Source organism: Helianthus annuus, chromosome 16, assembly GCF_002127325.2.
Source record: "Helianthus annuus cultivar XRQ/B chromosome 16, HanXRQr2.0-SUNRISE, whole genome shotgun sequence".
Lineage (NCBI taxonomy): Eukaryota > Viridiplantae > Streptophyta > Magnoliopsida > Asterales > Asteraceae > Helianthus > Helianthus annuus.
The window spans coordinates 182,563,988-182,576,309 of NC_035448.2; the positions used below are offsets into that span (position 1 = coordinate 182,563,988).

A 12,322-nucleotide genomic window follows, 5' to 3' on the forward strand; every position below is an offset into this window, starting at 1 on the left:
GGCTATACTACAAATTAACTCAAAGTATTAAAATTACCCATTACCAAACCAACTACATGGCCCATAACTAAAACCTAACTAACAAATCTATCAATAGATTTCTAACCCTAAAAATATTAACTTGTAATGTGGAGTGGTTATTCCTGACTTCTCGTTTTGAATTATAGATTTATGATACTTTATTTGGAACTGTTTTAATATGATATCGTGCTTTATGGTTGCTTTAAAATTTATGTTTCATTTTGATAGTTTTTTACATGTTTTTAAAGAATCTAAATCAAATCAAATTTATTCGAATTCGAATTTTTAATTGAATACGAATTGGGTTTTTTATTTGAATCCGAATTCGAATCGAATTTGGTAGATTTTAATCGAATTCGAATCGAATACGAATTCAAGGGAAAATAAAAATTATTCGAATAATTCGAAAATTTGATTCGATGAACACCCCTAATTAGAACCTTTGTTATGCCTGTTGTGCACCCACATTGATTAGCTACTTTTAGGAGTATGATCAAATACAAACCACATTTCATATACAAACTGTAAGAATCATTTAAAAAGTGTCATGTGCCATCCAAACAATTACCATTCAAAAAGTGTCATGAGAGAAATGATAAAATAATAACATAAATAATATCAATTCTATTGAATTCCTTATAAATGTGCTTATATAATTTTTCATAAAGAAAAGTACTGATATTATTCACATATGTGCTAAAATCAATCATCTTGATTAATTTTCATGTGCTAATATAATTCAAAAGTGCTACTTTTATGTATATATTGTTTTAGTATGTGCTAATTCAACTTTTTTAAGTGCTAGGATATGTTCTCACATTTTGTAATATAAATATGGTTTGTACCGTAACTAACCCCACTACTTTTATCGATCCTGCAGTATTAAACTAAATCATTTGATACTTTGTTTTCCCATGATTCAAGAATCAAAATATCTTTTATGATTAGAAGGCAAGGAAAACATTCGAATAATTAGCCGATTTAACAGATTCGTTGGATTTTTATTAATTCTTTCCAAGGCTATAGGAACATGCATATTATTGCAAATACAGTAGATTAATGATATATCAAGTAGGGTTTTCTCCGAGAATGTTAAAAAAAATTTGGATCCTTGGTGAGATAAAAAAATCCGGCCCTATCCGTCCTATAATATAAACTCATTAATCTACTACTTCTAATAAAGCAAAATAATTTTTAGCCACTTGTCATTAGCTTAACCCATTAGTTGACACTTGGCATTTGATTAATACCCTTTTTCCTCTATTGACTGCCAAAACACACCATATTTCACAATACACAAACCAATATATAAGCTTGGACGCGGGATCCGGCAGTACTTGGGTCACGTAATGATCCAAACGGATCCTTTATATTCTTTTTACTCATTCTTCCTTCTCACACTTTGACATTCTCCACAAACCCTAGAAACCAAAGCTGTTCGTGTGCCATTTCTTCTTCCTTTTTACTCATTCCAATTCCAAAGCCCAATTCAATGAGAACCAACAGTTCTTTATTGTTGCTTGAAGATCAGACATCTATTATTCGATCGATTAGATTATACAAGGTTTTGGTTAACAGGTATAATCAGATCTTATATATCCTTTCCCACACAACGACAAATCAATACCACATTCTCAAAAAAACCCTAAATCCCAAAATCGCAATCTGTTACATTTGTTTATGTGACAAGCGATTTCAAAACAATGTGAGTATATCTTACAATTATGTTGTTTTGTTTTTAGTTTTTTCATGAATTCGATTATGAGATTAGGGTTTATTTTTGTTCAGATTACGTTTTTTACATATAAGTTCAGATTATGGCTATTCATTGGACATCGATTTGTTTTTTTTTCATCAATTGCAACAAGGTTTAACCGGTGGTGGCGGCTTACAAATAAGGTATCTTAGTGCCATCTCTGCTCAATCTCTGCAACCATCAATGGTTTTTCTTTACCCGGATTTGGAAGAATTGGATGTTTGTGTTGCCGTGTTGTTCACCATACTTAATCATCACTTTAGGCTCAATCGCAAAGTATAAATAGATTCTGTATTCCATCTGTTTGGCGAGACCAAGAGTCAATTCCGGTGATTCTCGCAAGCTTCACACTTTTATTGATTGTACCCATGGAGCCGCCAGTCATTCTTCCTCTGTATGATTCCTTTTCATTTTATTTTAATTACATAAACTCAGTTTATTTATGTGTATCATAGATACTAATTTATGTTTTGGTCGGAATCCACAAAACATAAGATGTGTCAATTGAGTAAACATTAGCTTTTTTTACAGCATTGTAAAATAGTTAAGTTCTATCATATATAAGTGAATGGATCGTTAAGTTCTATCATAAACTGATGATTGTCTTTTTTTTATTTTGTTTTAAACTCATAGCATTGGAGGAGGGAACCAATAAGTGAAAATGAATGTTGCGGACTAGAACAGTGCAAGGAGATGCTACAGGAATCTCTGTAACTGACAATAGGGAATAGTGGAAGTCTTCTTCATCTGGTAAGAAGTAGTCTTTACAAATTTTTATTTGTTTTGAACCATTAGTTATAGGTAATTGTTGTTTGATTCTCAATTAAGTGTTCAATTGTGCCATCAATTTTTACTAAGACACGGAGTGGTACATTATTTGTTCATGCTTTTACTTATTTTTAAGCTTTTTCATTTATGGTTTTTGGGTGGGTTGGAACGTGTCAACCCCGGTCGACTTAAATAAGTCACTACTCTTTCCAAATTTCATAATATATATAAATTTGCTATTTCAGAATACATAAAAAATAAAATATGAAATTATCCTAAAAATGTAACTTAAAGAGGTGGTCTTTTTATTGGGTTTATTATTTTTACATATTTTTTTCATCTATAAGTTAATTAATCCAACTTTTTAAACAACCAATAGACCTATAAAGTATTTTTTTAATCTCCCCACTTACCTGTTTCTAGCCTCACTTCAGCTCTTACCAAAAGATGGACATCGAATCCTAATCCCTACCAAATTTGGAGCTTTGAATCAAATAAAAACTCAGCTGAATGCACATCTCTACCTAACACTGACACAAAATGCACATACATGTTACGCAAAGAATTCTTAACGTTAGACCTTTGAAGATGACGGGTTATTCACATATGAAGGTCTCCCTTATTCACGACTCATTTGTTCGCGAGTTATGAAGCAAAGTTGGAAGACAAGTATATTTAGAGAATATATTATGTGGTTTATTAAATATATATGTATTTGCTGCTTCTTTGCTTTTAATTGGCTCAATTGAGGGCCTCGATTTACCACTTACAGTTCATCATGTCTACTAAGTTGTCAACTGCTCAATATTTTGATTTGATATATGAGCCCACTTTGTATCAGCTCATGAAAATTGGCTATACTATTTGACTAACTAATCATTCATTATCCAAACAATTTTAAGACAATTTTACCTCTGGTTCAATGTTATTGGAAATGCCTTTGCAGTGATGGAATTGTATTTAACAAGGCTACAATTGAATATGCTGGATAATGAATGATGAGTTTACATGACAATTCAGAATTTTATTCTTAAGATGGTTGATGGATGTCAATGGGAGTTGAAAATATCCATTGTTATGACAGCCGACAGGTATGATATCGTTTTTTTATGTTTACAGTTTTCAGTTTTCTTATGTTGTATCCATTTATTGGGCTCCATTTTAATAAAAATCCACACGGGATCCGATTAAATCAATTTGGATTTCTTGATTTGGATCACCCACTTCCCCTTTTTCGGATCTAATATAAATTAACAGATCTCAATTATTGAGGTCATTGTCTGCGTTTCATTTCTCTTATATACAATAGCAGCCCTTCTTCGTCCCTCTACATCAATATTCTTCTCCAATCGATTCACAAAAATATGTGTTCTTGATCTTTAGGAAAACAAGGAGGGCCTTAAATTACTAAAGATTCATTTACTTATGAATAGATCAATTCGATTTTTTTAATCTCTAATATGTAAAAGGTTAAAATGTGAAAGATCGAGTCGTTCGTACTTCTAGTCCACCTTTGCCGTTACACATTGGTAAGTATATATCACATGTTTGAGATTATTTATTAATTTTTTAACTTTTTTTGTCATGTTTTTGTTCGGTAATTTTTTTAAATTCGTCGATTGGGTAGAAAAGTTTGATTCAGTTACATTGTTGTTGTGTTGTTATTTACTTGATTGTTTTTGTTATTTGGATTTTAAGTGACTGGAAACAATGAAATGCATATATAAGATAGGTGCTTTGTTTTTAGGGGAATATAAATATAATATTCATATCTTTGATTTGATTTGATTGCAGACTTCAAAATAGGCCGATATCGGAACTGTGATCAGGCTGCGGTTTCGAGTTATTGGGGGATTTCAAGATCTAACCAAGTGGACATGGAACTGTTGTATGGTAATTAATTTTTTTATGATGCTTATTTTGATATTTGTTTCAGTATTGTTGATTGTTTGATCGCGTATAGTTGCATGTTTGATGGAAATTGAATGTGGCTTTTTTCCTTTCTATGTGTTTTAATGATTGGGTATCCTTTTGCCACTTATAATATATATACACACAAAGGTGGATAGGCGATTGGTTGAACTATGAAGTAGGAAAGATATGTTGGTTGAATTTTGGATAATGATTATTGTATATTATAATGATTATTGTACTCTAGAATCGAACCGTCATATCATCGGCATTGGATCTACAGATGCAATACTCTTTTATAACGTAAGTTTTGTTAGATAGGAACGGATTTGGGTCGGAAATTTTTTTGAGTGTACGTGTTCAAGTGTCAATGCGGTTCAAATAGGAACTAATTTGGGTCAGCACTGGTTGCGGGTCAGAACTGATTCCGGTCATTGGTTCATTATTCAAAATCGATTTGGGCCATTAAGGGTCCGTGCCAAAACAGGCTAATCGACACAATCAGATGAAATATTTTCCATTTTAGAAATAATTTATGGCCTTTAAGGATGACATAACTCAAACAAGCCTACAAATGATGACTTAAATCAGCTATATATTGGTTATTGTTTTCAGATGTTCTTCTAATTAAATAAAACAATAAGGGTGCATGAAAACTGGAATAAAGGTCTGAAACTATTTAGCACCAGTGAAGACGGCGGGCAACAACTTTTTCAGGTATTGTCTTTGCCCTGTTTTGTTACACTTCACTTCTAAAATAATAGAGGTTACAGATATACTGATTTTGGTTTAGTCATTTAGCTGCTGCTCCGTGTATACTAGCCACAATGGTAGGATTCACAATTGAGCCTGTTTCTTATGATCGGGCCAAACAGATCAATTAAAAGAAATTTAGCTTAAAAGTAACCGGGTCAAACAAGTCTAAAGATACCCAAAGTGTTTTGTTTTATGCTTAAATTCTCATAAAGCATTTTATTACAAGGAATAGATTACTTTTGAAATGATATGATTTATGTAAATGTGTAATCATATAGTACACACTAAATAAATATAAAAAAGATTTAATTTTGTTTGGAATCGCAAGCATTGTAGGGTCAACCTGACCCGACCCATTTCGTCACCTGGTTACTAAAAAGTTATTCATCCTTCGTGCACCTTGTTGCTCTGCGTGCCGAGTCTGAGCTTCAAGTTATTTCACATGAAAACCTTCCTAACAACCTACAACTTCTAAGTTCCTTGAAGTCCCGAATGGGTTGCTTATTTGGTGGCAATATCATAACATCTCCGACCATACCAGAAACTGGCAAATAACCTAAAAAATCACAACATGAAATGGAAATGGTACCCGCCGTTTAGGAAGCTCAGAAAGATAATCTCAGAAATTTGAGTGACTACATGATGACAGTTTGGTTTGGGTTGCTGTTGAAAGACGATAAAATACCTAGCTTTATGCAATTTTTGATGCGTTAAAACGCCGTCCAGAAGTACTTGCTGTTAAAAATGTTATTTTTGTACTTTTGTTTGTTTTTAATTAAATTTTCCTACCCGGAAAATTTCCGGGTTATTTATGGGCTGATACTAGGCAGATTTTGATTGGTTCTTCTACAAATATATTATGAAATGGATCAGCCAAGGGAATTTATGGGCTGATACTAAAACACAAGAAGACCAGCCAAGTTAAGTTCTTGATTTTTTTACTTTGCTCAATAGATACTTCCCATGTAATAGTATATTATTTTCTGGCTGTTATGTACATATTCCTTTACATGAAAGTAATTTTTGTAGGCTCCTGAAATTGGTTTAATAGAGCTTGAGAGTCTTTTTCCAGTTGTTTCTATTTCTAACAACAAAGGTGGAGCTCGCCGAGTTGCAAAAATTAATAAACCTGAGAAGGTTTAGGGTTTGGTAAGTGGGTTTATTTCTACTTTAAATGTATCAGGAGGGTACCATTGAAATGGGTCAAATGGGCTGAAAGTTGCTGAAAATATGTTTTTAATACACACAGTTTTTTTAGTTGTTTAATTTCAAAGATATAGTGATCATTGTAATTATATTGTTTCTTTAATCATACATATTGAAATAATTGTTTTGTATATATCAGCCCCTGTTGCCAGCTGATCAGGTGAATGTGGCAATTGAGTTTTTGAAGCAACGAGGTATATCATTCTACGCATACTATATTTATTGACCTTTTTAATATATGTCCACATTTTGATGGGTTTATTGACTGTCTTGCATATGCAGTGGGATCACCAACTATAATGGGGCAAGGAGTTCCCGTGCTGTTTATTGAACACCCCGCCATTATATCTATTACTAAGCTTTCAAGTTGCTCACTATTTTGTACTTGTGTATATCATGAAGTGAATTCACCGGCTAAACTTAGTACTGAATCATGTCAGTTTATGTATAAATATTCATGTAACATCTCATGGGTGCATAGTGTAATGCCCGGGAAAAGTGGCCTTTTCACTTAAGGTTATACTCATCAAAAGAAGTACTCAGAAGTGTTGCGGTTGAGTTCTGGTGTGCTATTTTATTGAAACAAAAATAAGCTAAACCTTTATTTGGGTTGTATTGTATTCTAATGCAGGGAAGCCACCATCTGCTTACCACATGTTAGGAGCATGTTTATTTAAGCAAAAAGGCTTAAAGTTGGTGATTCTGTTTTGTTTGTTAGGTATTCTTCTTTTCAAAATAGTCAAAATATGGATTCAAATTCATGCAGCAAGTTTGATTTTACATGTAATTTAATATAGCTTATATTTTACTTATTTTATGTAATATTAATGTAATTTCATTTTTTTCTTATTATATGTAACATGTAATGTAATTCATATACGGAATTATGAATTATAAAGTTTGTTGTTACTCAGTTCGTGTTTTGCCAGGATATCAGAGATTCTTTCATTTCAAAATATCATGTACGGACTTATAAATTAAATAATTAGCATTGTGTAACACATGTAGCATACGGGTACTTAACTATATATAATTAGCATGGGTTGAACTTGAAGCGATAACACGAAGGTATATTTTTGTCGTAATGGACCTTTGGGCGGCCTTTTGATAGTGGGCTTAGGCTACTCATTTATCTATAATTTTTTATTTTAGTATCATTTTTATACGTTTGTGTTAAGCCACCCGCGAAACTCGCGGGATCTTAGGCTAGTCACATATATATAAAAATGGGTGCACAAAAAAAGGGTTAATTAACCGTAACCGGTTAGTGGTTATTTTTAACCGTAGGTTAGTAACCGGTTATAAATATTTGGTATAGGAACAAGTTATTAACCGGTTTTTTAAACCGATAGACCGGTTAACCGAAAAGATAACCCGTACCGATTAAAGCATTAACCAGTTAAAGTCAAATAGTCAAATTAATCGGTATAAACGGTTAACCAACCCGGTTTGTGCACCTCTAGGTTTGATTGTGGGCTTTTTAAAACCGAGTGACCCATTTTACCATTACTTATTATTTAGTTTGGGTTTAAATTTTAGGCCTTTTAAAATTGTTAAAACTCTAACTATTGAAACATATATATATATATATATATATATATATATATCTATATATATATATATATATATATATATATATATATATATATATATATATATATATATATAGGGTAATGCTCCATAGAAAACCTTAAATTTTTAGAAAACTTTGCAAACTCATCTAATGGCCTACATGTTGCCACGTGTCCCAGCCACCTTCATATCCTTTTTAGCTTTTGAGGGCACATTGGTAAATTTACATATTCATACCCCACTCTCAAGATATTTTGACCAACCTGATTTGACACTATCACCCATCACATCATTCTCACCCATCATCCTCCATTTTCTTTACTTTATTTCAAATTAACTAGTTTTTTTTCAAAATATGTTAATCTTCTTAAACCACTCATTTCACACTAGATCCGCCATCAATGCACTATGGAACATCCATCAACAATGGTAGATCTAAAGGAAAATGGAGGATACTCTGATGTGCTCGACCATGAAAACCCAAAACATCTTCATTGACAACGATGATGTGTTATACAATGAAGATAATGTTCCAGGTTTGCTCTACAATCTTCATCATGTTTATCAAGAACACCAAGAACACATAAAGAGAAGCAAGTTTGAAGATCTTCATCATGTTCATCGCATGGTTCTAGATCCGGGAAGTGTTTTAGAGAGAGAAAGTTGATGTTTTAGAGAGAGAAACAACATTCTCTTGAGTATTTTATTTTAAAAAAATCATTTCACACTTGATGTTTTTGTTAAAATGGTTGTTAATAGGTTTTTGTGTAATGGCAGTTTTAGAGATGAAACATGATTTTTTTTTTTGTTAAAATGGTTCTTAAAAGGGGTAAATGTTTATGTAATTTGCAGGTTTTTATTTTTGTGCTAAAAAGTTGTGCTTGGTTTGGTTGCTTGTTTGGGCTTTTGATCTGAATAGTAACTGTTTTTTGTTGGTTTGGTTGCTTTGTTTGGGGCTTTTGATCTGAATAGTAACTGTTTTTGTGATGTTATTTGAGAAAAAAAAAATTTCTGGCTATGAATGTGTTAATATTTATGTTTGGTTAACGACTTAACGGTTATCTTATCTTTTTGTTATTAGGACGGTGATGGATACAAGGGAAATAAGATCCAATTCTTGGGACCGTTGGTTTCGTCAAACGTGGATCAGATGATCAAGGATCATGACCATGTTTATGTTACAGCACAACACAACTAACACGTGTTATAGCTTGAACTTCTCAGACATGCATTTGTTACATGTGACATGAAACTCATGTACAACGTAACATGTGTTACGCGTGACATGAAAACACATTTTTATAACTTCCCTGGCATACACACACCCACATGTTTACAAACCGTTTTAAGACCGACCCAAACAAGCAAGGGTAGCCGCTGAAAAGCTAAGGCAGCAAAGGTAGCCGCTGAAAAGCTAAGGCAGACTGTCAAAGGAAGCTCCACCATTTTCTTAGTGCTATGTATTTTCGTTTACTAGTAATATGTAATGTGAGACTCTTATTGTTTTGTCTAGTACATGATGTTAAAACGGTATGGACTTAACACATTCTGGAAGTCTTAACACACGTTATAAAAGAGGCTTAACACACGTTATATCAGGTATACTATGTTGTTATTAAGTTACTATTGGAGTTTATGCATCCATTCTGGAAGTCTTAACACACGTTATAATAGAGGCTTAACACACATTACACATGTTACAGTATGTATATACAAATCATGGTGTTTTGGAAACCACTAGCTTATACATGACACCATGTTGGGTTAAACCAAGATTATAACAGAGGCTTAACACATGTTTTCCCAGGTATACGGTGTTACAATATTAACTTGTATGTTCCATATTAACTTGTACACGTGTTACGATCAGTATATGCACATCATGGTGTTTTGCAAACCACTTTCATATACATGAATACAAGTCGGGTTATAATGGATGCTTACATGTTATCATATGTATACAAGTGGGGTTACAACAAGATTACGATATTGTATAAGTGGGGTTACAACAAGATTACGATATTAACTAAGCTCACCATTAAACTCATTGCCCCGTCGACTTTTTTCACCCTTGTCACATGTTAAGCAATTACATGTCCCGAACAGACAAATTGTAACACATGTTAGATTAGTATATACACATCATGGTGTTTTGTAAACCACTAGCTTATACATGAATACATGTCAGGTTACAAAAAGATTATAACAGAGGCTTAACACATGTTATACATTCCAAAATGTGCAAAACAAATGACCCGTTTCATATTATATATTCCAAAATTACCGGTACATGTGTTACCATAAATGGCTCGTTTCATATTACACATTACATACTAACTTGTACATTTATTACTTGTACAAGTTTTACGCTCAGTATCCACATTATCGGATATTTTAAACATCAACAAAAATAAAATAGATATTACTTGTTTTTTTTAATTAACAAAAGGTTAACACACGTTATATATCATTCTAACAGGGGCTTAACACATGTTATACATGAACACATGTCAGGTTACATCATGGTGTTCTGTTACAGCATGAACCACCAACACACGTTATAAATGAACGAAGACTTCTTTTCCAAAGGATGTGACTTATTCAATGTCCTCGCATTAACGTCGCCTACATCCATCCAGCTTGTCAATTGAATATCTTTTATGGATCTGTTTCTGTAAATCAACACACGTTATATATCATTCTAACAGGTGCTTAATACATGTTATGGGTCTGTCTCTGTAAATCAAGCAACCCAACAAAAAAACAATTATTGTTAAGATCAAAAGCCCCAAACAAGCAACCAAACCAACAAAAAAACCCGTTCAAAATCTCATCATAAAGTTTTGGATTTATTTAAAATACATGAACATTAACCATTACTAGAACACGCATTAACTTCGCCTACATCTATCCAGCTTGTCAATTGAATATCTTTATTGGTTTGTTTCTGTAAATCAACACACGTTATATAACATTCTAACAGGGGGGCTTAACACATGTTATGGGCCTGAGTCTGTGAATCAAGCAACCAAACAGCTACTGTTCAGATCAAAAGCCCAAACAAGCAACCCAAACCAACAAAAAACAGCTACTGTTAAGATCAAAAGCCCCTAACAAGCAACCAAACCAACAAAAAAACCCGTTCAAAATCTCATCCTAAAGTTTATGATTTATTTAAAATACAAAATCATATTAACAACCATTACTAAAACACTTTTAGCACACAAAAACATATTAATAACCATTTCAACAAAAAATCAAGTGTGAAATGATATTTCAAGAACACTTACCGAATCTATAACCGTCCGATGAACATGAAGAAGATCTTCAAACCTTCTTCTCACACACACACTCGTGCGTGTGTCATCGTTCTCTCTCTAAAACAACATACTTCAAACTTCTTCTCTCTCACACACTTGTATGTGTGTTTTGTTGGACCGTTCTTTGACCCGAAAAGTCAGTCAGAGTAGCTCATCCTCACATATAAAGGCGGAATCAGAATATGCAAGGTTACAACAGCTTGTCCTATTAATTTCCTTTGCTTTTATTGCTTTTCTACTGAAAATTTGACAGAGTTTCACTCCAGCATACAAACATACGTCCTGAGGTCCGCTCGGATGACCACCCTATATATAGACATCCTGGTTCGCTTATATGACAGGCCATATAAGCGAACCTGTTACAACTTGACACATAGGCGGACCAGCTAAGACCCTATGAGCGGACCACTATGTAACTTGTGACAAATAAGCGAACCTATATGCAAATGTTACATATTTTACATTTTGACCCCCTGTTGACTAATCTTGACTTCAGACTTCTTGTAGACGCAGTCAACAGACATTCCGTGCATCAACAGACTCCCCCTTGGATGTTGACGTAGTCTTTATCAGTCTTCAGTTCCACAGTCTTCAGTCTTAGTCTTTTCCTCAACTCTGTCTATTCTCACAAACATTCTTCACAGGTTTCAGGATTAACACCTGGCTCTAACTTCAACTTCCCAATAGCTGTTGATCCAGACTCCCCTTTTCACAGACTCCCCCTCTTAGTATGCTGAGGTCTTGAGATATCTGGTTCAAGCTTTGACAATTTGCCTCCGTTGGAATTTAAAGTCCAAACCTGTTATTCTACCCATAATATTAAAATTCATCTATTTCAACCAATAAAAACAAAACTTAATCAGCTCTAGCAATCCACTCAAGTATTCAAGTTCAATTTAATGACCTTGATTACTCGATTAATCTACCAAGTTCAATTTAATGACCCTGGTTGAACTTTTGACGAACTCAACTGATTTAGTAAAATCATTTTTTAACTTTTTCTGAAAATAAC

At 33.2% G+C, this 12,322-nt stretch overlaps 1 long non-coding RNA gene across 9 annotated transcripts; it reads left to right on the forward strand.

Annotated features, from left to right (window-relative positions):
* Positions 1–1,365: 1,365 nt before the first annotated feature.
* Positions 1,366–6,976, forward strand: LOC110918454. Of its 9 annotated transcripts, none has more exons than XR_002581331.2 (10): positions 1,366–1,726; positions 1,890–2,171; positions 2,411–2,527; positions 3,492–3,636; positions 3,929–4,074; positions 4,340–4,438; positions 5,072–5,173; positions 6,039–6,361; positions 6,558–6,612; positions 6,701–6,976. It is a non-coding gene; the product is annotated as an uncharacterized LOC110918454 (long non-coding RNA). The 9 variants fall into 9 exon arrangements; XR_002581332.2 differs by having other exon boundaries at positions 4,015–4,074; XR_002581333.2 differs by lacking the exon at positions 3,929–4,074 and having other exon boundaries at positions 6,039–6,132; positions 6,242–6,361.
* Positions 6,977–12,322: the final 5,346 nt, after the last annotated feature.